The following is a 24,358-nucleotide window of genomic DNA, read 5'->3' on the forward strand; positions in this document are numbered from 1 at the left end:
CATGTTTCTCTTTTTTTCTATGTGACAGCAGCTGTTTGATAGTTGTTCATGATTCAGCTTAAGATATTGTGTATCTAGGCCTTTATACCCTTGTATTTTACATTTTAAACCAGAATTTCAAAATTAAAAGATAGTAAAAACAAAACAAAACAAAACCCCACCCAATTTATTTAGCCATCTCCCCTATGTTATATTGATCCTCTGGCCTTAGAAGAAGTTAATTATATGGGAAGCAAGTAAAGGGATATACAATATGGTTTATGGGAGTATTCAGTCTAGTTAAAGACCTCACTCTCCCCCATCTATCCTTATGAAATGTTCGTCTAAAGCACAATTCACATGATGGCTAGAACTGGCTATATTTAGTCCTGGATCAATACCAACAGTGCAGCTGTTATAATCAGTAGTATTAAACATGCATAGATTCAATACAGAAATTATTTTTATGTACCTTCGGGAAGATTTCCAATATAAGCTCTATTTTAGCATTCTGAAAAATCTCCAAGCACCAAATTGCCTCGTTCCTATCATTATTTGTCTTGTTTGCATCTTAACACGGGTTTCAATTTTGAGAATGGTGTTCATAACTAGGACATAATAATGGTGTTTTGAGAACTGTGTTAATAACTAGTACAAAGGTAAAGGTAAAGGTACCCCTGCCCGTACGGGCCAATCGTGTCCGACTCTGGGGTTGCGTGCCCACCTCGCTTAAGAGGCCAGGGGCCAGCGCTGTCCGAAGACACTTCCAGGTCTTTACCTTCCCGCTAGTAAGCGGTCCCTATTTATCTACTTGCACCCGGGGGTGCTTTCGAACTGCTAGGTTGGCAGGCGCTGGGACCGAGCAATGGGAGTGCACCCCCCACGGGGATTCGAACTGCCGACCTGACGATCGGCAAGTCCTAGGCCCTGAGGTTTTACCCACAGCGCCACCTGCGTCCCTAGTACATACTCAGGAGTATATCCTCTCAAATACAACACATCTTATTTCTGAAGAGTGAATGCATTGAAAAGTGCTATGTTTGGGTACTGATGTTACACTCACACCATGGCATGAAGTATGTTCAACTTACTGAACTTCAGGAGGACAAAGGCAAAACAGAGAGCAACTTATGACACAACAAAAGTAACTAAATAGGAACGTGACTATGAACACATTCCTCAGAAGGCAAAATCACCACATAGTGAGGTAAAATATGCATGGTTCTGGGGGTTCTTAATCAACATTTTATAAGTCAAATCAGTGGTTTTCAACCAGTGTGCCGTGGCACCTTGGGGTGCCTTGAATGATGGTCAGGGATGTCGCGGGCAACACTGGCCTCTGTCCCTCTTTCCTTCTGTCCCTCCTCTGAGGTCCTCTGGTGTCTCTGCCTCCCAAAAGCTTGCGCAGCTGTTTGTTGCAGCAACCCTGGCTACAAGCTCCCTAGGCAAATGGTGCCTCTGGGGCTGACCAGGGTATGCCAGTTTACAGGAGCTGTGGTGGCCTTGGAGTAAGCAAGCAAGTAGGTGAGGGAGCCCAGCCTGCCAACGCTTGCTGTTGGGAATCGACAGATAAGTCCCAGGCCAACCTCTGCTTAAAAACCTCCAATGAAGGGGAGTCCATTCCTGCCTGGAGATCACATAATACTGATTTCACACATATACAACTGTGTTGTTACAATCCAATAGGGAGCAGTCCACAGTACCAGGGGAAAATAATATACCAGTTGGTCACACCATACTCTCTCCCTCACATAGCGCATGCACAAACATGCATCTCTTTCTCATTCATATATGCACTTCATATATACATTTATTTCTCACGCAGACCATACATACACAAAAACCACACACTACACACAGACCTCTCTCTGCCTGGCTCTCTGTCACCTCCACCTCCAGTGCATCTCTCTCAAATCTGTGTGCTCTTTCCAGGTTTAAAGGCAGTGTGCCTCCAAATCTCAGCGGCTGGGGAACACCAGTGGGAAAAGACCATTGTCTTCAAATTCATTCTCTCTCTCTCTCTCTCTCTCTCTCTCTCTCTCTCTCTCACACACACACACACACACACACACACCAGATTAGCCTACTTGGCGACCAAGAGTGGGAGATGAAAAAGTGCCTATAATATGCAGCTTGGATTGCTGGCACCATCTGGAGCTATTTGCCCCATCAGCACCATTCTGCAACGCAACATTTCTCCAACTGTAGCCCCTCTGTGATCTGGCTTGCGTGGGTTTGTTCTGTGGAGGTTTGGTATGCGGATGTCCTACAATAGGAAGTATAAACAATGCTGCTGCAGCAGCAATATACTGAGCAGAAAACGGATGCCCCGTGCAAAAAATAAATAATATTACAGTGGTACCTCGGGTTACAGATGCTTCAGGTTACAGACGCTTCAAGGTTACAGACTCCACTAACCCAGAAATAGTACCTTGGGTTAAGAACTTTGCTTCAGGATGAGAACAGAAATCGGGCTCCAGCAGCATGGCGGCAGGGGAGGCCCCATTAGCTAAAGTGGTACCTCAGGTTAAGAATAGTTTCAGGTTAAGAACGGACCTCCAGAAAAAATTAAGTTCTTAACCCGAGGTACCACTGTAGGAATCATATGTCTTTTAACATACAATTCCACCTTCACTTGTATGTGCTGTCTGCTTGGCCTTCATTTGTAGCATTGCTATAGTTTATATATGAGGTATATATAATGACAACCAAAACCTCTGTTCTTATAATAAGTGAGTTTTGTCATGTAATCTTGAATAACTCTAAAAACAGGCCTCTGAATCTGCCTCCCCCTCAAAAAGGTATTCCCAGCAACTCCCACCATGCCCCACCTGCTTTTGTCCTGGTTCAAAGACTAGTTTCTCCTGTCTTATACTTGAGGCATTTTTCTCCCTAAAGACCACTTCGAGCACTTAAGGAATGCTTCAGGAAGGCTTGCTGATACTGAACATTTGCTAGGTGAAAACCTACCCATACCTGTTTGTGGTGGCTTAAGTAAATCTCAACGGCATTAGCAGTGGTGGGAAGCATCCCCTTGTTTGGGGAAGTGGGGTTGGAGAAAAGAAGAGCAGGGGAGGGAACTGAAATAAAATTCTCCTTTTACCCTTAAGTCCTAAACAGAATTCCTGGTTAGAACTCAGTTGGCAGAGCATGAGACTCTTAATCTCAGGGCTGTGGGTTCGAGCCCCATGTTGGGCAAAACGGGGGGGGGGGGGCTGGACCAGATGACCCTCGTGGTCCCTTCCCACTCTACAATTCTATGAAGCTTTAAAAAAAGCATTACACTCACAGTCTAGTATGTAGAAAATAATATGTTGAGGTTGGACGTGGGAGAAAACAATGCTCACTGGGTGGCCTTAGACAAGCCATTCTGTGTCACAGTCTAAACTACTTAACAGAGTTTTAATGAGGATGAAACAAGATCAGGATGTATTATAAAAAGAAAGAAACCCTTTTAAGTTAACAAACGTTTCCTAAAACTCTAAAAATGATTGGATGGGTTTCAAAAGTTACCACATGAGACAGAAACTGCATTGTGTCAAGGCATTTCTTGATTTAACTATTTAAATACAGGATTCAAATGGAGATGTGGTGGGCGGTTTTGTGTTTCGTTTTGCAAAAAGGTGGTTATAAAAAAATAAGTCTCAGTCCTGTAAGGTGGGCGGGGGGGGGAGGGTACTATAGTTAATTTAATGAAACAAACAGTAAGAACAGGCCCTGCTAAGTCAAACCAAAGGTGTATCTAGACCCACATCATGTTTCCCATAGCAGTAAACCAGGTGCCTATGGGAGCCCGCAAGCAATATATGGCTGCATATCATACACACTATGCATTTAAATCACATGACTCACCCCAAAGAATCCTGGGAACTGTCAATCACCACTCACAGAACTACAGTTCTCAGACCTTAAACTATAGTTCCCAGGATTCTTTTTTTTGGGGGGGGGGTCCATGTGCTTTAAATATACTATGCGTATATAGCTTAAGAGCACCACAGCACTCTCTACACTCATGTTCCCCAGTAACTGGCCTTCAGAGTGGACAGCTTTATCATTTATGAATTACCGGTACTCTAACCAGCCTAGGACTTGCCAATCAGAAGGTTGGTGGTTCAAATCCCCGTGACGGGGTGAGTTCCCGTTGCTCAGTCCCTGCTCCTGCCAACCTAGCAGTTCGAAAGCATGTCAAAGTGCAAGTAGATAAATAGGCGCCGCTCCGGTGGGAAGGTAAACGGCGTTTCCGTGCGCTGCTCTGGTTTGCCAGAAGCGGCTTAGTCATGCTGGCCACATGACCCGGAAGCTGACCGCTGGCTCCCTCGGCCAATAAAGCGAGATGAGCGCCGCAACCCCAGAGTCGGCCACGACTGGATCTAATGGTCAGGGGTCCCTTTACCTTTAACCCCTTTAAAGCCACCATAAGGCGGGTGCCCATCATTGTACCAAACTCCATAGTTTAGCAAGGCACTATTTGGAGAAGTACTTCTTCTTGCTTGAAGGCTGAGCCGCCGCCATCAATCTGCACCATTTTAGTGACCTCAAGCTTCTAGTTACACACACACACACACACACACACACACATATAGGAGGGAGGGAGGGAGAGAGAGGGAGAGGGGGAGGGAGAGATCCATTTCCCCCATGCCATACAGAATTCTATACTCCTGTTTCATGATTTATCTAATACCTATCTGGGACATTACTGAGATCAGAACTGAAAAGAACAGAATACCAGAAGTTTCCTTTGTTTTTGTTGCTTTTAACATTTGCCATAGAACTTTATGCAAGGTGGAACAGGTGACTTAATAAAAAAAATGTATTTGGCAAGTTAATCAAAACTGGCTCCAATCCAAAACTTCAAGGGCATCCCTACCCTAAAAACATAAGTGGTGAGTTTTCCTTTGATAGGACAAGTCACATTCTTAAAGATTAGAGTGAACTAAGCACTTTCGAGCACCGAAAGTATCTTTGGCATCCTGTGCATGTTTATTGAAAAATAATTCTCCCTGTTCAATGGGGTTTACTGCTTAGAAAGTTGAAGTTTCAGTTACACGCACTGCAGTACTTGATAGGAGCTTTTACTCCTGTTTATGGTCTTTGTTTTTAAACTAAACTATAAGGAAACAGTGCCAAGGTACAAACTGACTGAAAGTCTTCAAAATGGGGCAGACTAAGGGAAGCTGTCAAGCTTTATTCGTATTTTCATAGAGAGTTAAGAAAAATCAACTCAGTACACAGAGATGATACTAAAAGCTGCAGACAGAGAACTGTGCTATGGACAAGAGGCAAGCCACAAAAGGAAACTAAAGAGGTCAGAAATATGGGCAGGAAATAACAAAATGAGATTCAGCTTGGAAAAATGCAGCTACGGGGGAAAATCAGCCAAATAGAACTATTCAGTGGGAGGGAGGTCTTGGGGAAAAAACAATTATAGCATTTATGACCCATCCCACCCTGCAGCTGGGGAGCATGTGTCTTTGCGCGCACACACACACACACACACACAGAGAGAGAGAGAGAGAGAACAGCAATCATACAACAACACGTTATAAAAGAATCCTGTTTTAGTTCCAGTAACTTCACAACTGTATGATGGACTTCATTTGCCATGTCCAATAAGAAGAAAAAATAGCACACCGAGAAATAATGCTGATGTGGTTCCGAGTGTGTGCAGAGTGACAGCCTTCTTGATTTAAATAGTTGACCTAGGATTGCATAAAGATTTGTTGCTTCATGCAAACATCTTGATTTGTTTTAAGCAAAGAAGGTTCAGCTCTGTAAGGTGGTAGGGCATATAAACATCCCATCATGCAAAGCATAGAACCCTGGGATCTTTGTATTCTTAGAATTTCAGAAGCTCTTTCCAATGATTAGCCCTTAAGTGTCTTAAAGAGGAATACTTCCCAGTAAGTCATATACTGTTCAAATGGGCTGTCCTTTATGTCATGTTCAGCAAACATATTGGCTGTGGCATTTTCCACAAACTGTATGATGTCTGGAATTCCTAATAGCAATGATACTGGTAGTATCACATGGCTGGTTCACCCATTCCCTTCATAAATTAGTCTTAGCGTTATACAAAACAAGCCTTTCTACAAAACAAGCACACCACTGTGTCTTCCATGGCTGCCCTTCAGCCCAGAAAGTTCATCCCACTGTATTTTGTTTTATAATCCACACACACTATCATGAAGTTCAGAGTACGCAATGCAAGAAAAGGAAAACAGCAAATTATATGACATCCTATTAGAACACTATTGACATGTTTCCACCCTTTGCTCATTTAACTGTGGGCGCCAAAGCCAATCAAAGGAAGTTGGTCCAAAACATGTCTATGGTTCAACTTTGACAAGCTTGCAATGAGTAGTTCCATAGCTGGGGTACAACTACTAAGAATGTCTTTCTTTTGAACACTTGGTGTCTAAGTCTGAAGCACAGGTGGTATCATTAATAGAGCACCTCCAGTGGATCTCAGAGAAGCAAGCAATGAGATGTTTTCTGAGGTATACTTATCCTTAGTCATTTCTTTTATCAGCTAAAACAAACACCTGAAAAGAACTAGTATCCAATGTGGGTGTCAAGCCAGATCATCAGAAAAGTAACTATTCAGAAAGAATTACCTTAGTTCCATGTAGGAACATGTTTACAGAATTAAAATTTAAAGTCATGCCCTCTGCATTTTTAGATGGCCACTATAAGAAATTACCCTTGGAGCAGCATTTCTGTCTGTTTTGTTGAAAAGTTATAGAGGATATTGTTCATTATTTTACTCAGAGCCCTTTTTGTAAGGATCCTTTTGAAAAATATTTGAGTTTAGTGTCAGGAAGAATATTGCTATACTTTTAAAAATTTACAAGGTATTGGGGGGGGGGGAGAGCTATCTGAAAACTATGTTACTTTGTTCCCTTATTTGCACTGGTAACCAGGAAATGAAGAGCTAAATTTGTGGCTCAACTCTGAAGGTTCCTGTTTTGTTGTTGCTGCTATGGCTTATTGCTAAACAATAAATTTACTACAAAAAATAAATAAATAGGAAGTATCCACCTAACTTGTTCCATCAGCACAAGGATTTCTGCTTGCACAATGAAACACTCCTGTCCCACTCACCCCACCCCACCCCAAAAAAACCTACTTCGGGATGTTGGAGGAACTTTCAGAACAGATCTAGGAAGTGCATGAGGAAAGAAAGGGGGGAAGGTTCTGTTGTGCAAGCGGAAATCCATGCACTGATTAAATGAGTTGCCGTAGTTGGATACCACCCAGTGTGAATGTCAGGTGTAGCTGCAATGAGAACAGCTCTGCAAGCCATACTGTTCAATGTAGTAACCTATGCCCAACATATTAAATGAAAGAGAGAGAGAGAGAGAGAGAGAGAGAGAGAGAGAGAGATTGACTTAGAAAAAAAATTAAAAGTTGGGGTAGGCTGATTACTTTGGGTATAAATCTCCAGAGTCAACAACTTTTACCAGCATTCAATTCACCTCATTAAAAAAAATGTTTTTTAAGTTTTCCCTACACAGACCGCAAGGAAATGTTATATTGCACTTAAAACATGGGAAATAATTAGATTAACTTTGTAGCTATGATAAGTTTTGACTTAGCTGGTAAGGGCAAATCAGTTCACAAGGTTTGAAGTCACCCCAGTTTGAAAAATGAGCCATACTTAAAATATAAAAACCCTACTGGAAGTTCAAGAGCCAGTGTTGCTCGCAGGAAAGGAGAATTAAGAACTTTGCAAATGGCTTGTATCCCATTGTTAGGCCTTGACCCTGGCAGTCAATGATTGAATACAACAGAATGGAAGAAATCTAGAACAGAATACAAGAGCAAACTCTAGCTTTGATTCAGGTACCATTAGAGTGCTCTACTTACAGCTGAAAGACGGACAGAGCTTTTACATCAGTGAAGCTCAGCTGCAAGGAGGCTCAGCTCTTGTCTCCAAGCACAGAGTTTCTCATGCTCTATATTTAGGCCTGTTTCAAGTACACAATGCCCTGCAACCCCAAAACTGTGAGCAAGGAGGTGTAATTAGTTTTCCTCCTGCAGCCACCTTCTCTGATGTTCTGAGAATTCATTAGGAGTTTTCAATGGCCATCTCAGGATATTCTTCAGGTTGATCCTGGCCCACATGAGCACAGACTCTGTTGCAGAAATCTGGAATTCCAAGCATCTTAACTTGCAGCGACTTTTCTAAACCATTTACAGCCATTAGAGCAATGGAGAATGTCATGCAACTGAATTGCTGGATTATCAAAAGTTTTATATTATGTGTCTCTATCATTCTGCCTTTTTCTTGTAGCCACAATACTTAACATGCCTTCTCTTCCCACACATCCATAACAGAACACCCGCAGGCTTTTTAAAGAACAACTTCACCATCTATTTGAATTAAATAAATGCTTGCAAATCTGATTAGTTTTCGTAGTTTATTTTGGAGGAGAATTTTGTTCCCTTTGGCACGGAGTACCTGCAATGCTGATCACAGTGATTCTGGAAGGTGGATCATCAACTGGCAACATAAATCATTTGGATTAAGGGTAGAACAGAATCTACTCTGTGGGGCTGAAATTTTGTATATCTTTGAAATCCATCAAAGTTTTAAATCCAAGTACAGTACTTTAGACTTCCCTGTTGCTCATCAAGATGTCAAACAACAATGCCATAAAGTGTAAACTATCAGATACTGACAACCACTGTCAGGTACTGATAACTGATATGTCAACACTAAATGCCACTGCATATCAGTTGCTGGCTGCCAAATATCCTGAGATATGCTGAAATCAAATATGCACAGATATTGGCTTTGAATATTCAGCAACTATTTGCCTTATGGAAACAACATCAACGTTCAGAGACCCTGGGAGCAGGTTTGTTGCAGCTCCAAGAGGAATTTCCTTGCACAAAGCATTGAAATGCAAAGACTGCCCCACCTCGTAAGTTTATGTTAGCTTACAACGTATAAAGTTCCTCTCGCATTTTGTAGAGCAACCTGCTCCTGGCACCTTCTAGGATCGGGGTTTCACATATTGTTCCTATGGGAAGCTGACCTTGCCTTTGTGCTGCACTGAACAACTCTCTGAGTCCCTTCTAGCTCTGCGGCTGCTCTCACAAGCTACCCAGAGAAGCCAAAGTTCCCATCCGCAACTACCTCGCTTGTTTCTGAATTGCTAACATGGTTGTCATGGTATCTTAAAGGCAGGAAACAGCCCTTTAAAATGTGAATGATAGCCAGATAAGCAGGCACTATTTACCTGAAATTATCCAACAGATGTGCATTCAACCGTTTCTGTGAACCGTTTAAACACCAGCACACCAGCTCCATTGTTTAAAAATCAAAACATCCATGCTGGTCCCCACCTGTAGCACAATACCTGCTCATTTAAAACACTGGGATTTCAGGATTTAGAAAAGAAAGGGGGAGGTCATCTTTTCCTTTATGGAATGAATACAATGCTGGCATTTGTGAGATCAGCAGAGAGACATGTTGACAATCTCCAGCGAAAGCTCTCCACCACCATTCTATAATGATGGCACCGTCATGTTCAGTCCTTTTCCATGGTTTGCTACAAAGCTCCATTCGGCATTCAGCTCCCTGAGGCACTGGACAGGCCTGACTCTCAGAGGATCTACACAACATGACTGGGTGGGAGAGGCGAAAGAGAGAAGGCCTGGGAATGCATCCAAAAGTTCAGATCAACGCAGAGCCTCACAAAACTGCTATCACCAAACACAGTTCAACAAGCCAATTGGAAAGGAAGCTTTTATTTACAACTCACATTTAACTCCAGATGACACCAGCATGAGCCCAAACAAGGCCTGCATCGCATTATGCATAGATTTCACAAACCTATGACCTCAGATATGTTCCAAGCACGTTGGCCTGCTTAGTCTTTGCCAAGTCCCTTAAGGGGCTGAGGCAGACACATGCTTGAAACATCTGACACTCTGCACAGAATCTAACGAGCAAGGCAGCCACGTGTTCCTCCAGCCACCATCCCCTACAATGCCGTCATTGCCTGATCCTCACTTCCTACACTTCTTTGACACCTTTAAAGGAAGACAGAAGCATCTATTTCCATCTAGTGAAAGACAAACCTGTCAATTTTGGGGTTCTCTCAGACTATCATTTTTTTCAGTATTAAGTTCAGTTTGCCACATTTTCACAACTGATTGCAATTTAAGAAATAAAAGAAAAATCCCCATGAGAATTAATCAGCATTCTAGTGCACATTTCTACTAATATTTCATTTCATTGTTTATTTATAAGGGTATTTCTAAACCAACTATACAATTGCTGTATACAATAAAATCACTGAAACATACTCTACTTTATTAGGCATTACAAACATAGGACATCATAAAACAGCCATATATAAAATTTTAAAATATATACAAATAAACAGTCATGTAAAAATATGTAATAATGAGGATTTTCACTGGAGTTTCTTCCCGCTAAATAGTGCCATTCACCACTCTAAGAGATACTCTTGATAAAAACTCATTTTTGTCAATAGGAGCAAATGACCCAACTAAAATGGTCCCAGGAAATAAGTGTAGCAGTGGGGCAAAAACTTGCATTTGATTTTAGAAGCCAGGTACTCTTTAATCTGTTATTGTTGTTGTTGTTGTTGTTTAGTCATTTAGTCGTGTCTGACTCTTCGTGACCCCATGGACCAGAGCACGCCAGGCACTCCTGTCTTCCACTGCCTCCCGCAGTTTGGTCAGACTCATGTTTGTAGCTTCGAGAACACTGTCCAACCATCTCGTCCTCTGTCATCCCATTCTTCTTGTGCCCTCAATCTTTCCCAACATCAGGGTCTTTTCCAGGGAGTCTTCTCTTCTCATGAGGTGGCCAAAGTATTGGAGCCTCAGCTTCACGATCTGTCCTTCCAGTGAGCACTCAGGGCTGATTTCCTTAAGAATGGAGAGGTTTGATCTTCTTGCAGTCCATGGGACTCTCAAGAGTCTCCTCCAGCACCATAACTAAAGCACTCTTTAATCTAAAGAACATCAATTCTCGTAGTGACATTCTGCAAGTATATAGTAAAATCTTCAAAACGTTTGAAGAGCTTAACACTCCACCAAAAGTCAGGGCACTTAAAAACAGAACTAGTACCTGGTTTGATGATGAATGTCTTCAACTTAAAAGAAAACTGCGTCACATTTTCATAGATAACCGTACCAAACTAGAACCTTTCTACTTGGATGAAAAAAGAAAATATCACCTTGTTCTGGCCGAAAAGAAACAAAAATATGCCACCCCAAAATGGTCCCAATTACTTGACTCCATCCAAAACAAAAATAACAAAGCATTTTGGTCAATAGTATATAAATTTCCCTAAAATATGCATATTTGTATGTTATTTTCACCAATATGTGCATTTTTATGCACTTTCCCTAAATGCACACAACTTATGCACACAGTATATATGTCTGGAGAACTGTATCGCAAAATTTGGACAAGTGCAAATTTCAAAGAAGAGCTGTGTTTCAGTTCATTTTCCACTGCAGTAGTTATCATCAGGTGCAACTTTAGAATAGGGAGAGAACTGGCAAAAGGCAACCATGTTGTCACATCTTTCCTAGTTAACTAGGAACTTTTTCTCTGAAGAGGAACACAACCTGCAGAGGCCACATGACATTAGCATAATGTACAAGATTATTGCATCATATAAGCTGAACATGGAGGTCTTTGAAATCAATGTTGAAATGGCATGCTTTAATGGACACACTCACTTCTTGCCCTCTAAGTCTCCGATACTCAGCTCTGATCAACCAGAACTCTCTACTTTTTACTAGGTGAGCACAGCCTGGCTGCTTTATTTCCAACTTACCTGCAATGTTGATCATTCATGTATCAGAATGTGCACAATGGTTTACACAACACTGAACAGAGCCAACCAGCACAGAACCTGTCTTTAAAAAGAGTAGCCATGAATGGCAATGTATATTTTATGATGTTGCCTGAATTTTGCTCAAGTCCTCATGGTACCATTTCCATTATTATTCCTAACTAAGTCCAGGATTTCAGTTTTGCAGACTGACTAATCAAGAACACTGTATCATCCTATCAATTTAAATTACAGTTATACCTTAAAGGGTGGTTCCTGCGTATATTCAATCATTATTTGGTTAAAGTTCCATAAAGCAAAGGCTTTAAAAGATATTAAAAGGTCCCATCTACTTTAAGGCAGGGGGTTTTTTGGGGGGGGAGGGAGGAGACAGAATTATCTGTGAAGTTACCTTACAAGCCCAACTATTAACACATACTTTAAAAAATTCCAGCACAAAGAGTTCCCACAGAAATGGGCCGGTTCTATTTTTAAGTGGCAGTACAGTGTTAAATCATGCAACTTTCGGATCCACAGCCATTGGAACTCATCTGGAACTAAATGCCATTCAGCTTCTTTCCTAGAGCTTATGTGAGCCACAGACCATTCCATGAGACACATATTCCTATCCTCAGTTGGCATATAAAAGCATGCGCGCACGCACGCACGCGCACACACACACACACACACACAGAAGTACGGGCAATGGGGGTCAGGGGAATGTGGTGGATGTTATTACAAAGTGAGGTCAGAGGCCCAGCAATGCGAGAGATGGGTGTGCCACATTACTACAAAGCACACAGAGGAAAACGAGATTCATTCAAAAGAGGAAAAGATCCAATCAAAGTGGGTGTGACCCATTCCTGACTGGTAATGAATTAGAAAAGCAAGTATATATGGACAACGAAAGAGAGACAATAACTTTCTGTGATGAGCTGGCCACTCCCAGTCTCAACTGAGCCTGTCTGACAGTGTCAAATCCACTAATAAATTCCACACAGCAGTTTCACAATACTTCTTTGTTGACGTATTAACCCAGTATTGTCAACTCCCACCAACGGTGGGTCTCCCAAGGCCTCAGGCACATTTCTCTCCCAGTTCTGCTACCTAAGACTTTCTGCATGCTTGAAATAGGGAACAAATCCTATATCTCCATATAGATCCTATGTAGGCTGCAAAGGAAGAAAACACATTTTCTTGCCTTCTCACTTATAAGCGTTCATTGCAACTTGGGGTCAGTGCACACCATTACTGGGTGCATGACGAGTCGGTGTTTTGCAGGCTGGACAGAATTATTTGCATAATGAAGCAGCCTAACGAACCAACCTTCAGGAACACAGGTCATAATTTGCCACTAGAATTAAAACACCACACACACAAACGCAAAAAAAAAATGTTTTTCCCCACATAGACACAAATCTCACCTGAATTGGCTTTACCTCAACCCCAGTCCGGGATCTCCCTTTTCATCTGCATTCTATCCAGTGCAAATGTGTCGAAGTCACCCCCCTCTGTCACAAATTTACCTTTCTACTGTAATCAATAGGTCTCCTTGCAATTGTCAGGGAGGAGGTGACAAGTGTATACAGGCTAAACCTGTCCCATCTGTCGAAAGGCTCTTACTGAAATGAAAGTAGAATTCTCCTTTCAAACATCATTGCAAAATTTCACAATAGAAGCAAAACACAAAAGCTACACTATCCAGGAAGGATAAAGTGTGGGGGGAACCATTTCAAGTTACTGTATTTTTCTTCTTCTTCTTCTTCTTCTTCTTACGCCTGATAGTTGCCATGGACACCAGAAAACTTTGTATGTATCTGTGTCTAATTAGCCGCCCCCACACTGCACCATAGCAACACAGCTAATATTGTCCTCTAAAGATTACTGTGTTTTTCGCTTCTTAAAGCATATAGATTTGTAGCTAGTTCTATAAAGGTTACCAGTTTCTTAAAAAGGGACAGTCTGGAATGCATCCTACTAGTTAAAAGGAAAGCAAGATGTAAACATCAGAAGGGGAATATTCTTTCAGCAGCCAGGGCTAGGCTATGAAGCTGCTTTTCAGTGACAGGTCTTGGGCTGGGATATTCTTGTCATGAAAAGATTAAACACAAGGAAGTTGAGGTACCTTCATGCTTCTTCTTCTCCATTGTCCAACAGAGAAGAAAAAGCTTGCTGGTGTAAATCAGGGATGGGGCTTAAAGGGAGGCGGACCAATATTAATCTCTGCTGTAACACAGTCTGATAAAGTGAATGCTGTTTGCCTGATCAAGGAAAACAGGCATGGGGGAGAGGGCAAAGAAAAAGAACATACTATCAATTTGTGCATTATGGCACAGCATCCAGCAGATATGCAACAACATCTTTCAAGGATATTCCATCACTCCAGACTTTCGTCCCCCACTCTAATAAAACCAGCTACAAGGAATTTCTTGCAGTCAGAACCTTATCAAAAATGCATGCCCAACATGTCACTTTCTTGATTTACTGACCATTTCTGTGTGGAATCACAGCAGGCAACTCTTCAGAAGTATCCAGGCAAAACAGCCAATGTCACTTCCTTCTGAATCCTGCAGTTGGTCCCTTAGAATTCTCTCTTTGCTTACACTCGAGTTTCTCCTAAATGGCTTCCAATTACCTGGCTTTACTGCATGCTTACTTGGATGTAACTCCAACTGAGTTCAGGGAGGCTTACTTCCAAGTAAGCATGCTTAGGCCTGCAGTTTACACTTGCTTCAATTCCAACCTTTTGTACTGTGATTTTCCACAGCCTTGCACCTTACCTGCTATATTAACAGATTTGCCGAAATATAGTTCATAGGTTTCTTATCACAGGTGTGCCGCCACCTCGGTCCAGCTGGTGACCTGCATCTCCTGCCGCTTCTTTCCAGACTTCTTCTATATAATAAGGTTCAAGTTAAGTTCTAACCATAGGCCATCACTTCCTGAAAGCTGCAGTACCTAAGCTAAGCTGCACATGCTGAGTAGCACATGCCACCATCTAGGGAAAGCACCTGGAAAGAGTAATATTGCTTGTGAGATGCTTAAGTTTCCTGGGTCTGGGTAGCGATGATTCACAATGCTAATAATTGCACATTCATATGTTTTCATGCCCTTAGTAATGCTTCATGCACCATTTTCTTAGTGTGGGAGAGGTCACAGGCTGATTTCCAGTCCAATAATCTCACAGTGCACACGGATATTTCCCCTTGTCTTCATGGGGCCACATAGCAGATTCAGGATGCATATGACATCTCTATTCCTCCTACATATTTTTACTATTGTAAATGTCAAGCAACGGGCCAAAAACACATGCAGGGTACCATTTCTTTCTTCTTCTTTTTATTAAAGATTTTGTTTTACAGAAGTGAGTGTAATGTCTCTCATATTTTTTCCATGTAACATTTTTACAAATCCGTTTCATTTGTTGAGACATTAGGGGGAGAAAAAAAAGGGGGGTGGAGGGAGGGAAGATGGGTGGGGGTGAGGTTGGGTGGCAATGTTTCTATTATGCTTAATGTATATAGGGTTTGGTGTCAGCATTGCTTGTGCTGTTCACTTGTGTTCCTTTGGTGGTGAGAGAGATTGGGCTTGGCCTAGGGTGTGGTTGTTTGTTTGTGATTGGCTGTGGTGATCTTTGTTTTCGTGTGTGAGTGGGGTGGGTGGGTGTTTTGGATCGGGTTAGCCATATTGATTCGTATGCTGTTGGTGGATTATCATTGTCTTGTTGGGCTGTGTATGTGATAAAGGGGAGCCATACCGGGGTAAAGGTGTCTTCTTCTGTTTGTCCTCGTGTCAGTTTCAGTTTATTGGTTAATTTTTCTAGTAGGACTGTTTCCCATACTATTTGGTACCATTGGTCCATGCTTACTCCTGACAGGTCTCTCCAGTGTCTGGTTATGGTGTTTCTGGCTGCTGAAAGTAGGTGGGTTATGAGTTCTTTCTGGTGTAAATGGGCATTGTTGTCTTGGAAGATGTTTAGTAGGGTGCAGGGTACCATTTCTGAAAGCTTTAAGAGGCACACCCTTATATACAGTCAAGGTTGCAAAAAGCAGTATAGCTTATTTTATTTGTATACCTCATAATGGCTAAATCTGCAGGAATGGCAAGCCAAACCATAGCTTAGTGCTAATATGTGAAGATGCAAGCTACCAGGGATTAGATTGCAGCCACTTTGCGCCTCTCCGGTCCTTTTAAATCAGTATTGGGTGGAAGCTAAGCCAAGATATGGCTTAGTGTGGCATCCCATCCCAGGCTTGTGGTTAAGTTCTCTCCTCCTTAACCACTAGCTGCAGCAGATGTTCTTAAACTGGCGACCATCATTTCCAAGTTTGGATGAAATGGGAAACTAATGATTGGTTAGACACTTCCAAGTTTAAGCACAGCTCAAGTGAAGGGGTTCTACATACCAGCAAAGAGCTTGAATTCATTGCCACTTAATGAGTTGAGATACGATCACCTGAACCAGATCTATTTGTACAGCAGGTCTTTTGAATTTAGTAGCCACTTTGGTCATTTGAAAAAGTGATCACCGATTAACCATATTCACAAATTTGACTTACGGTGGTGAGGTAGGGGAGAATAAAACAGAGTTCTTAGCATCAGTTGCAAAGTTACCTTAAAACTACATTGTGATGTATAAAAACATTCAGCAGGGCTTCTTTTTCAGTAGCTATGCTTTGAGGGACTTGGGCAAGGTGCTCTCAATATCCCACTACCACCTTGGTCACTGTCCCCACCTGGCACAACTGCTCTCCCACAGCCACTGTCAACAGTTTATTTTCCATCACTCCTCACTGCCTTATTTGAATGCCTAACCAAGTACCTACATGGTGGGCACAGCATCCTGCTGCACTCTCCCTCTGGGGTCAGGATCTCAGGAGGAGCATCCTGGCCAGCCTTCTGCAAATTTTAAAGTGGTGCTGACAGGAACTGGTTCAGTAAGTAATCATGTAGCTATGAAAATTCTTTTCCTACTTCCTATCAGAAAGGAAGGAAGGAAGGAAGGAAGGAAGGAAGGAAGGAAGGAAGGAAGGAAGGGCAACAGCTTGTCTTGAAGACAAGGATGGGCAAGAAATTTGATTCAGTTCAAGTACCTAATTGCTCCCTAATTCAAACCAAAACACACCCATCTTTCAAAATTTGCATTTATCCAAATCTTGCAATACAGCTCTCTTAGCCACTTACTGTATGCAAAAAATGAGCACAGAAAGGTATTATATATGGGGAAGTTGTTTTGCAAAATGTGTGCTTTTGGAGAAATTTGTGCTAAAATGCTGATGAGTACTTACTTAAAGAGGAGAAAAATGAAAAACAGAGAAACTGAAATTGACAGATCAACCCCTGCTTGATGGAGGCAGCTGCTGTCCAAGATGTTTAAAACAAACAAAGAACCACAAGGAGCTCCAGATTTCTCCCCAGTACACTTTAAAAACCAGCCAATGGTTTTGCCAAGAGACAAAAAGCAACAGCCTGGGTAGCCTTTGTTTGTCCCCGCCCCACCAAGAGCGAGAGCTGTGAAACCCAGGACATGCCCTCCACCCCAAGGGCTACACCCAGGCCTTTAGTGTCATGGCATCTTCTTTGGACTGACTTCTTGTTACATATTCGGCAGGTGCCACCACCTTTTAAGCACCGACTGAAGATCTTTCCCAGCATGCATCTGTACTGGAATTGTTTTCAGATGTGTTTTAATTGTTGTATCATTTGTATGTTTGCTGCTCTGAGCTTCTTCGGGAGGAAGGGAGGGATACCCATGACATAAATAACAAGTACAGATACAGGTGGTCAGGGGTGTTTATGCAGACACTGCCCATCAGCAGCTCCTGCAACACTACCTGGGCTGCCAACAACCAGCTGATTGCTGGGGCTTCCATAGCTCTGCGTGTGGCACCAGACTTGGCCCAGAGATGCAAGTTGCTGAGGCTGCTTTGAACACAGAGCAACACAAAGAGAGACACTCTTTCATTTGTGTAGTATTTTCTTTAGATTGTCTGTTGCTTCAGGGTTTTTTTGTACGCTGCTTATCGAGATATTTTTTAACATAATAAGTGGTATAGACATTAAATAATCAATACACCAAGTAATTCCACCCAGGAAGAAACCTTTCTCCAGCACTTGCGTATTGAATAGAAAAGTGCCCTGGCTTTCCCATCTTTTTGTTCCTTTGGCTGAAGGAAACACAAACCTCAGCATCACAAAACCAAGGTGAAGCCATTTTCACACAACAGGAGCCATCACTGAGCTACTAATTAAGCAGAGCTAATCCTGTGGTCAGGGGCTGCTCGGCAGAGCAAATACAAAAGAAATCAATTTGCAATTGAACTCTCATCGCCTAAACGGCAGGGAGAGGAAAGCTTTTATTTTCCATCGCAAGTTCAAACTTCCCCTGCAATGTCTAGCGTGAACAGGACTGGGGGTCAGGAGGTTGCTAGAAAACAATAGAATGGTGAATCTCACATTCAGATAATGTGCCAGATACACAATGGCTTGTATTATTCCTGCTAACTGTAGAGGCTTCTGAGCCGGATTTACGCATTGAAAAGAAATGACTGCAGTTCACCGGCGCTTGGTTTTTTCAAGCAAGGTATTGCTATGAGAAGGGCTTGCTGGTAAGTGGTTCGAATTCCCGTGACGGAGTGAGCTCCTGTTGTTCGGTCCCAGTTCCTGCCCACCTAGCAGTTCGAACACACGCCAAAAAAAGTAGATAAATAGGTGCCGCTCTGGCGGGAAGATAAACAGTGTTTCCGAGTGCTGCTCTGGTTTTGGTGTTCCGTTGCACCAGAAGTGGCTTAGTCATGCTGGCCACATGGCCCGGAAAAACTGTCTGCGGACAAATGCCAGCTCCCTTGGCCTGTAAAGCGATATGAGCACCGCAACCCCAGAGTCGTCTGCGACTGGACTAAACTGTCAGGGGTCCTTTTCCTTTACCTTTTTACACTGAATAGTGGCTTTCCAGAGTTTCAGACAGGGATCTTTCCTAACCCAACCTGGAGATCCCAGGGATTGAACCTGGGACCTTTTGCTTGCAGTACATGAGCTCTACCACCAAGCTATAGCAATTTCCCGGGGGGTGGAAGGGGGAAGGTGTGGAAAAATTGCTGCGAGGGATTGCTCCACTTGGAGATGGCTGGTTGGTTGCAGTTTTCTGCTTGTAAAAGGTGTGCACTCCAGGTCTGAGGAGTTTCCTAAGACTACATGAGCTCTCTGTCTAAGGAGTGGGGGGAGGATTAAGAACTGAAAGAATCTCTGCCTGAAAACTTGGGAGAGCTGGTGCCCTTCAGTGTAGACAATACAGGGCCAATGGTCTGACACAGTATAAGGCAGAGAGTCCTGTGTTCCTATGGCAAGGCTTTCAAAGCAAAGGTTGACCAAATGAAGACCAAATCACAGCATATCACACATGTGGTGATTGAAAGGAAAGTAACTGGCAGGGAATAACAGCATATTCCAGCACCCAAACATTAAATAATAAGTGATTTCATCACAATTGCATTGGAAAATGTCATCTGGAACCACCACTCCAGCTCAGTAACACCCAGAGCCAGCCTTATAATGAAGCACTCTGTGCAGCAAATTCCTAAGAAATCACAATTTTCTTCCCCTAACTCATCATGTGGAATCATACCCAAGCTTTTTATTTTGTTTTTTTAAGTTAGTAACGAAGAGCTGTCATTTTGACTTTTTGCTTCAGGTATGAAAAACGCCTAAAGCCACCAAGCTAAACATTTCCATCTCAATAAAAATGATCATCTGGAAAGACCTGGCATGGTGTGTCAGCTGCAGTGTCAGAACCGTGTGAGCCAAATGTGCAGGACTCATATGTCTTAGGCAAGCAGCCACCAGAGAGGAAGACGAATTAAGCCCCATGCTGAATCGTTTTCTGTGGAACATACAACATCTCAGCAAGTGCTGTGAGAACAGTTTAGGCCTAGAATCAAAGTGCCAGCCAGAATCAAACATTTCTCTCCGACCCTTTGCAGAAAAGTGACTATCCAAGGGAAAAAAGTGGGTAGAGGCTGGGAATGTAAGAAGGCTTCCTCCCCCCGCCCTCATTCCGTACTGCATTCATTGTGTGCAGCACTGTTTCCATTTCACTGCAGTTAGCCTTCTACCAAAAACCACACCATTTGTCTTGCAGTCCACTATGGTAAAATTACCTAACTTACACAATTTGTTACTTAACCTACACAATTAATTGTGCAATGTATGGTATTCCACCCCATTCATTTAAATGCAAAGGGAACTAATGCAAATCAGGGTGCATGTAATCAATGATGTATCATTTATGGATGGAAAGCAACAGCAGCAGCAGTGCCAGTCGTGTTTGCTGGATTGATTTAAGGGATGAATAAGTGAACATTGGCAATTTCTCTCCCCATTCCCATCGAAATTCTCCAATGTCCCTAGTAAGGAATCATTAAAAGATCTCTGAGCTGTTTAGGAAGATTACAGTCAGGCCTATCTGTGAAAGCTGCTTCAACAAGAGGGAACAAATACTACCGCTTTTCAGAGTTCACCTTTCCTCCTTTGTTACACGCATGTCATTTCTTGGTACATGGAAGCACACTAAAGTATTTGCACATATTTAACGTACCAGTAAGTTTAAAAGTATCCCACGTTTATAGTCCCAAGGAAGCATCTAAGTCCAGCAGATATGTAAAGAACAATACAGAACCAGTCAAGAGATATGGCAAACCACAGTAACAATATGCTACAAATGAGACCTACTGTAGATAAGGAAATAGAGCCAGGACTTTCCTTTGCAAGTCATTATCCATTTCTACATTTAGGAGATGGAGATGACTTTTAGCAGTGGTAACATGTTTTTAAGGTTGCATCATAACAGGCACAGACTCCATCAGACATGAGCAATTAAAACAAACATTTGCATGTACTGTTAGGACTTACTTGTGTACATCACAGGAGCACTAATAACTTTACCACAATCCTATTGAGAGGTTACTATTTGTAAAACCCAATCTCACAGGATGCAAGAAGACAGAGTCTGAACTCTTGCCAAGATTTCACTATTGAAAGTGATTACTTGGCTTAAGATAAAGAGTTAGTCCTATTAGGACACAGGTGGCGCAAGACAGGAAGTCAGAAGCTGTTGACACCACAGATTGCAAAGAGCCCCTCTCCTGTTTTGAATTGCAGGTCTTGGTTGCAACTATGTGCAAAAATATTGTGCCAACTCCTAAGTGTGCCTCACATCTTACACTGTGTTACACTGTGAACTAAATACACCAAAAGGGAGGGGGAGGATGCAAGGGACCCCAGGAATCGTCTGCTCGAGAACCTAAGGTTTCACATTACACAAGCCATGTCTGCCAAGTCTTATAAATCACCTTGTAATCCACTCGTCTAAGTGCAATTCCGCAACTGCAGTAAACAACATTTGCTTTGTGCTAACCACTTATATGGACTTAGAAGCCTTTCTATAACCTCCAACTTGACACTGATGTCCAGCTACAAACAGGCGGTTGTTTCAAAGTGGAGATTCAGGACAAATCATGGCTGTATGAACTGCTGGGATGTGTCTTCATTTGTCAGTAAATACAGGTGGGCAATAAGGTTTTCCAACTTGTACCAAGTCCCATTTATTCATTTAGTAGATTCATATCTGTCACAGCCACCCAGGTGGGTCCCAGCTCACGAGAGACCTTACTCCATTATAGTTTACTTACAGGAAAAGTTTATTGATGATAGTTGCTTCTTTCACAGTTCAGCATTGTGGCTGTACGTCTGTCACGTTAGACCGCTGAAGTCCCCCTCTGACTCCTCCCCTCCTCCACACCAACTTAATAGCCTGGCTCTAGACCACCTCTTCCTCTCCTTTCTTTTCCGCAGGGTCTTTCTGCCCCCCTGGGTTCTCTCCTTCCGGGATTCGCCTGAGGCTGAATCCTCTGCCGCCTCCTGCCCCCTCCTTCTGGCTTTGGGGCCGGGCTCCTCCTCTGAGCTTTCCCCACTTCCGCGCGCCTCTATGCTTGAACTTGGCGCGCGTACGTTGCTTTTGACCTTTCCTTCGTCCTCTATACTGCCCCCTGTTCCACTCTCTACCCTTTCCGGCTGAACACCTTGCTCCAACCCCCTCTCTCTGTTTTCTCCTGTTCCTCCTCCCTCCGAGAGGCTGACAACTCCACCCCCTTTACTCCGTTCCGGCTGAGACCCCTCTGACAGCGTCTGTGCTTCACTGGGCTTTCTCCCCTCCTTTCCTGACTTTTCACAGCTTCTCTCTTCTCCTGCTTTTCGCCTGATCATGCTAGCTCCCTTTTGGGAATCCTCTGACTCACTGCTTAGGCTCATAGATTCCCTTCGAATTCCGTCATCTTCTTCCTCGTCTCTCTCTCCCTCCTCCCACTCGCTTTCCGTCTCCTCTGCCATCTCCTCACTTCTCCCAGAAACCCTGACAATATCCCATGCATCACTATACATTCTCAGAATGGCTTACAGATACCATACAAAAAACAATATGGATCAATATGCCCAGAGTAAAGCATTTCTGATAAAAATCAATATACGTATACCTTAATCTGACCATTATATAACTATTTTTACTGTTCAAAGATTCAATGAAAGATAAACTTTGTAACCCCAAACTGGAGTCCATTCAGTGTCGGTGCCCATCTCATCTCACAAGGGAGAATATTCCATTCTACTAACAGAGCCTCCCTCCAACACATAGAGCATCTCTCCAATACTGTATTGTCTTTCTGCTAAATGAGTCTCAAACCATTCAGGACTCTATCACAGCAGGCCTCCAACTGCTTGGTGCCTTTGTGGAATGATCGTAGCAGCCCCTTCATCACTGAGGAAAGCTTTCCCAGATAGCTTCTTGAAGATGCAAAGGTGCTGGAGAAGCAAGTTTTGTTCACCACCATCACTGCCACATGGTAGGCACAAAAGTGCACTCTCAACTATTCTAAATGCATTTGGTACAATACTTGCTATTGTCTGGTCACCTGGAGTTCTCCCCAAAATCAAGGAGGCCTTCTTACATCCATGAGAACAGATGGGCCACAATGACCCTTTCCATTTCTCTGTTTATGGAAGAGCACCAGTCATGCTAACTGGGAAATCCCCCAAAGCATTCAGGAATCTCACAGATTCCACGGCAGACATCCACTATACCTTGAAGGTAGTCATTGCTACCAAAAGTCTAAATCCATAACAATGGGCTAATTGAACCACCACAACCAAACTGTGCTGGCCCCATGGGCTAACCGAGAGGCGAAGTCCGAGTCCAGTCTGAGGTCAAAGGTGCAATAGGGAGGCAGACCTTAGAAGTTGAAGCTGGGTGCAGGACAGGGAGTCGGGTGAGGTCAGGAGCTCCGGCAGGAAAGCAGGACAGAGTTCAGGCAGGAACTGACAATCAACGATATCGCTCCCGCAACTTGGGACTGGGGCTGACTGGCTTTTATCTGCCCCGAGGCATAGGGCAGCCCCGATCCTCAGGTGACTCACCTCTCCTGGCCTGCAGGCGAGCACTCCTCCTGCGGGAACTTAGTTCCCTCCGCCTCTCTGCCCTGAACCTCTGCAGCTCAGGAGAGGCTGGAGGGTTACCGGACACAGAGGCAACCTCAGCTTCCTCTGGCGTGGCTAAGAGTGGAGCACCTGCAGGCAATGGGTCCTCCATCACCTCAGGAGCCAGAGCAGAGTCAGCTGGTGCCTGCACCTGAGGATCCAGCACAGGTGAGGACCTTTCAGGCTCATGCCCCAGCCCTGGCTCAGCTGGTCCTGGAGGCGGGGAATCCTGTGCAGGCTGGGATCCCTCAGGTTCAGCATCCGAATCCGAATCCCAGGCCATCACACAAACCATTTACCAGTCATCTGTTCACCAAAGCCAGATCCATGATATATCTGCTGCTGCTGCCCTGCAATAGTGACGACTAATTAATTTCCACTTTTCTGGAACTATCTAAGGGGTATAATGAAGCCACTCATGGATAATAGAATCTGAATTGAGACTGCCAGTGATAGCCTAACCCAACTCCTTAGAGGCAACTAAGACTGTTCCAAACTAAGTCTTCACACTTAATGATGCCCAGCCTGTGCAGCGGGGTGAGCACAAAAAACATGTATACCTTTTATACCCAGAAACTTAAAACTAGAAAATAATTTTAAAACACACTACTTAGAGCACAATTTGTATTTCGGAGCATACCACATGTCACACCTTTGAGAATCAATAGAAAGGTTTTGCTTGAATCTAGAACACTCACTTCACAAACACTTTCCCCCTGTACTGAAGCTCCATTGTTGCCCATTTTCAAATGAGATGCTGGACTGAGTCAGAGTCTATGAACACTGCAATGCAGCTTGAAAAGTTGCATTTTTCTGCTATACATCACTGATCATGATGCTTCCGTTAACAAGAAGATCATTTGTTCTGCCCTTGCCGTGTACTGGTACACAAAATTACACAATACAGATTGTTGTGTTTGTTAAATGCAAACTTGTGCCATAAGAGATTCCAAGAAAACAGAACTGCTTTCATTAGCTGTTCACAATTGTAAGTCTTCCAATCCCTAGGTTTGGAAGCCCTAAGGAGCTAG

General features: G+C 43.1%; 1 protein-coding gene across 3 annotated transcripts in view; it reads right to left on the reverse strand.

Moving 5' to 3' along the window:
- GAS7 (growth arrest specific 7) overlaps positions 1-24,358 on the reverse strand; it is a 136,242-nt gene that overhangs the window by 98,284 nt on the left and 13,600 nt on the right. The gene's annotated exons all lie outside the window — the stretch shown is intronic.

The sequence above is a fragment of the Podarcis erhardii genome, assembly GCF_964252035.2.
Source record: "Podarcis erhardii genome assembly, chromosome: 2".
Taxonomy (NCBI): domain Eukaryota; kingdom Metazoa; phylum Chordata; class Lepidosauria; order Squamata; family Lacertidae; genus Podarcis; species Podarcis erhardii.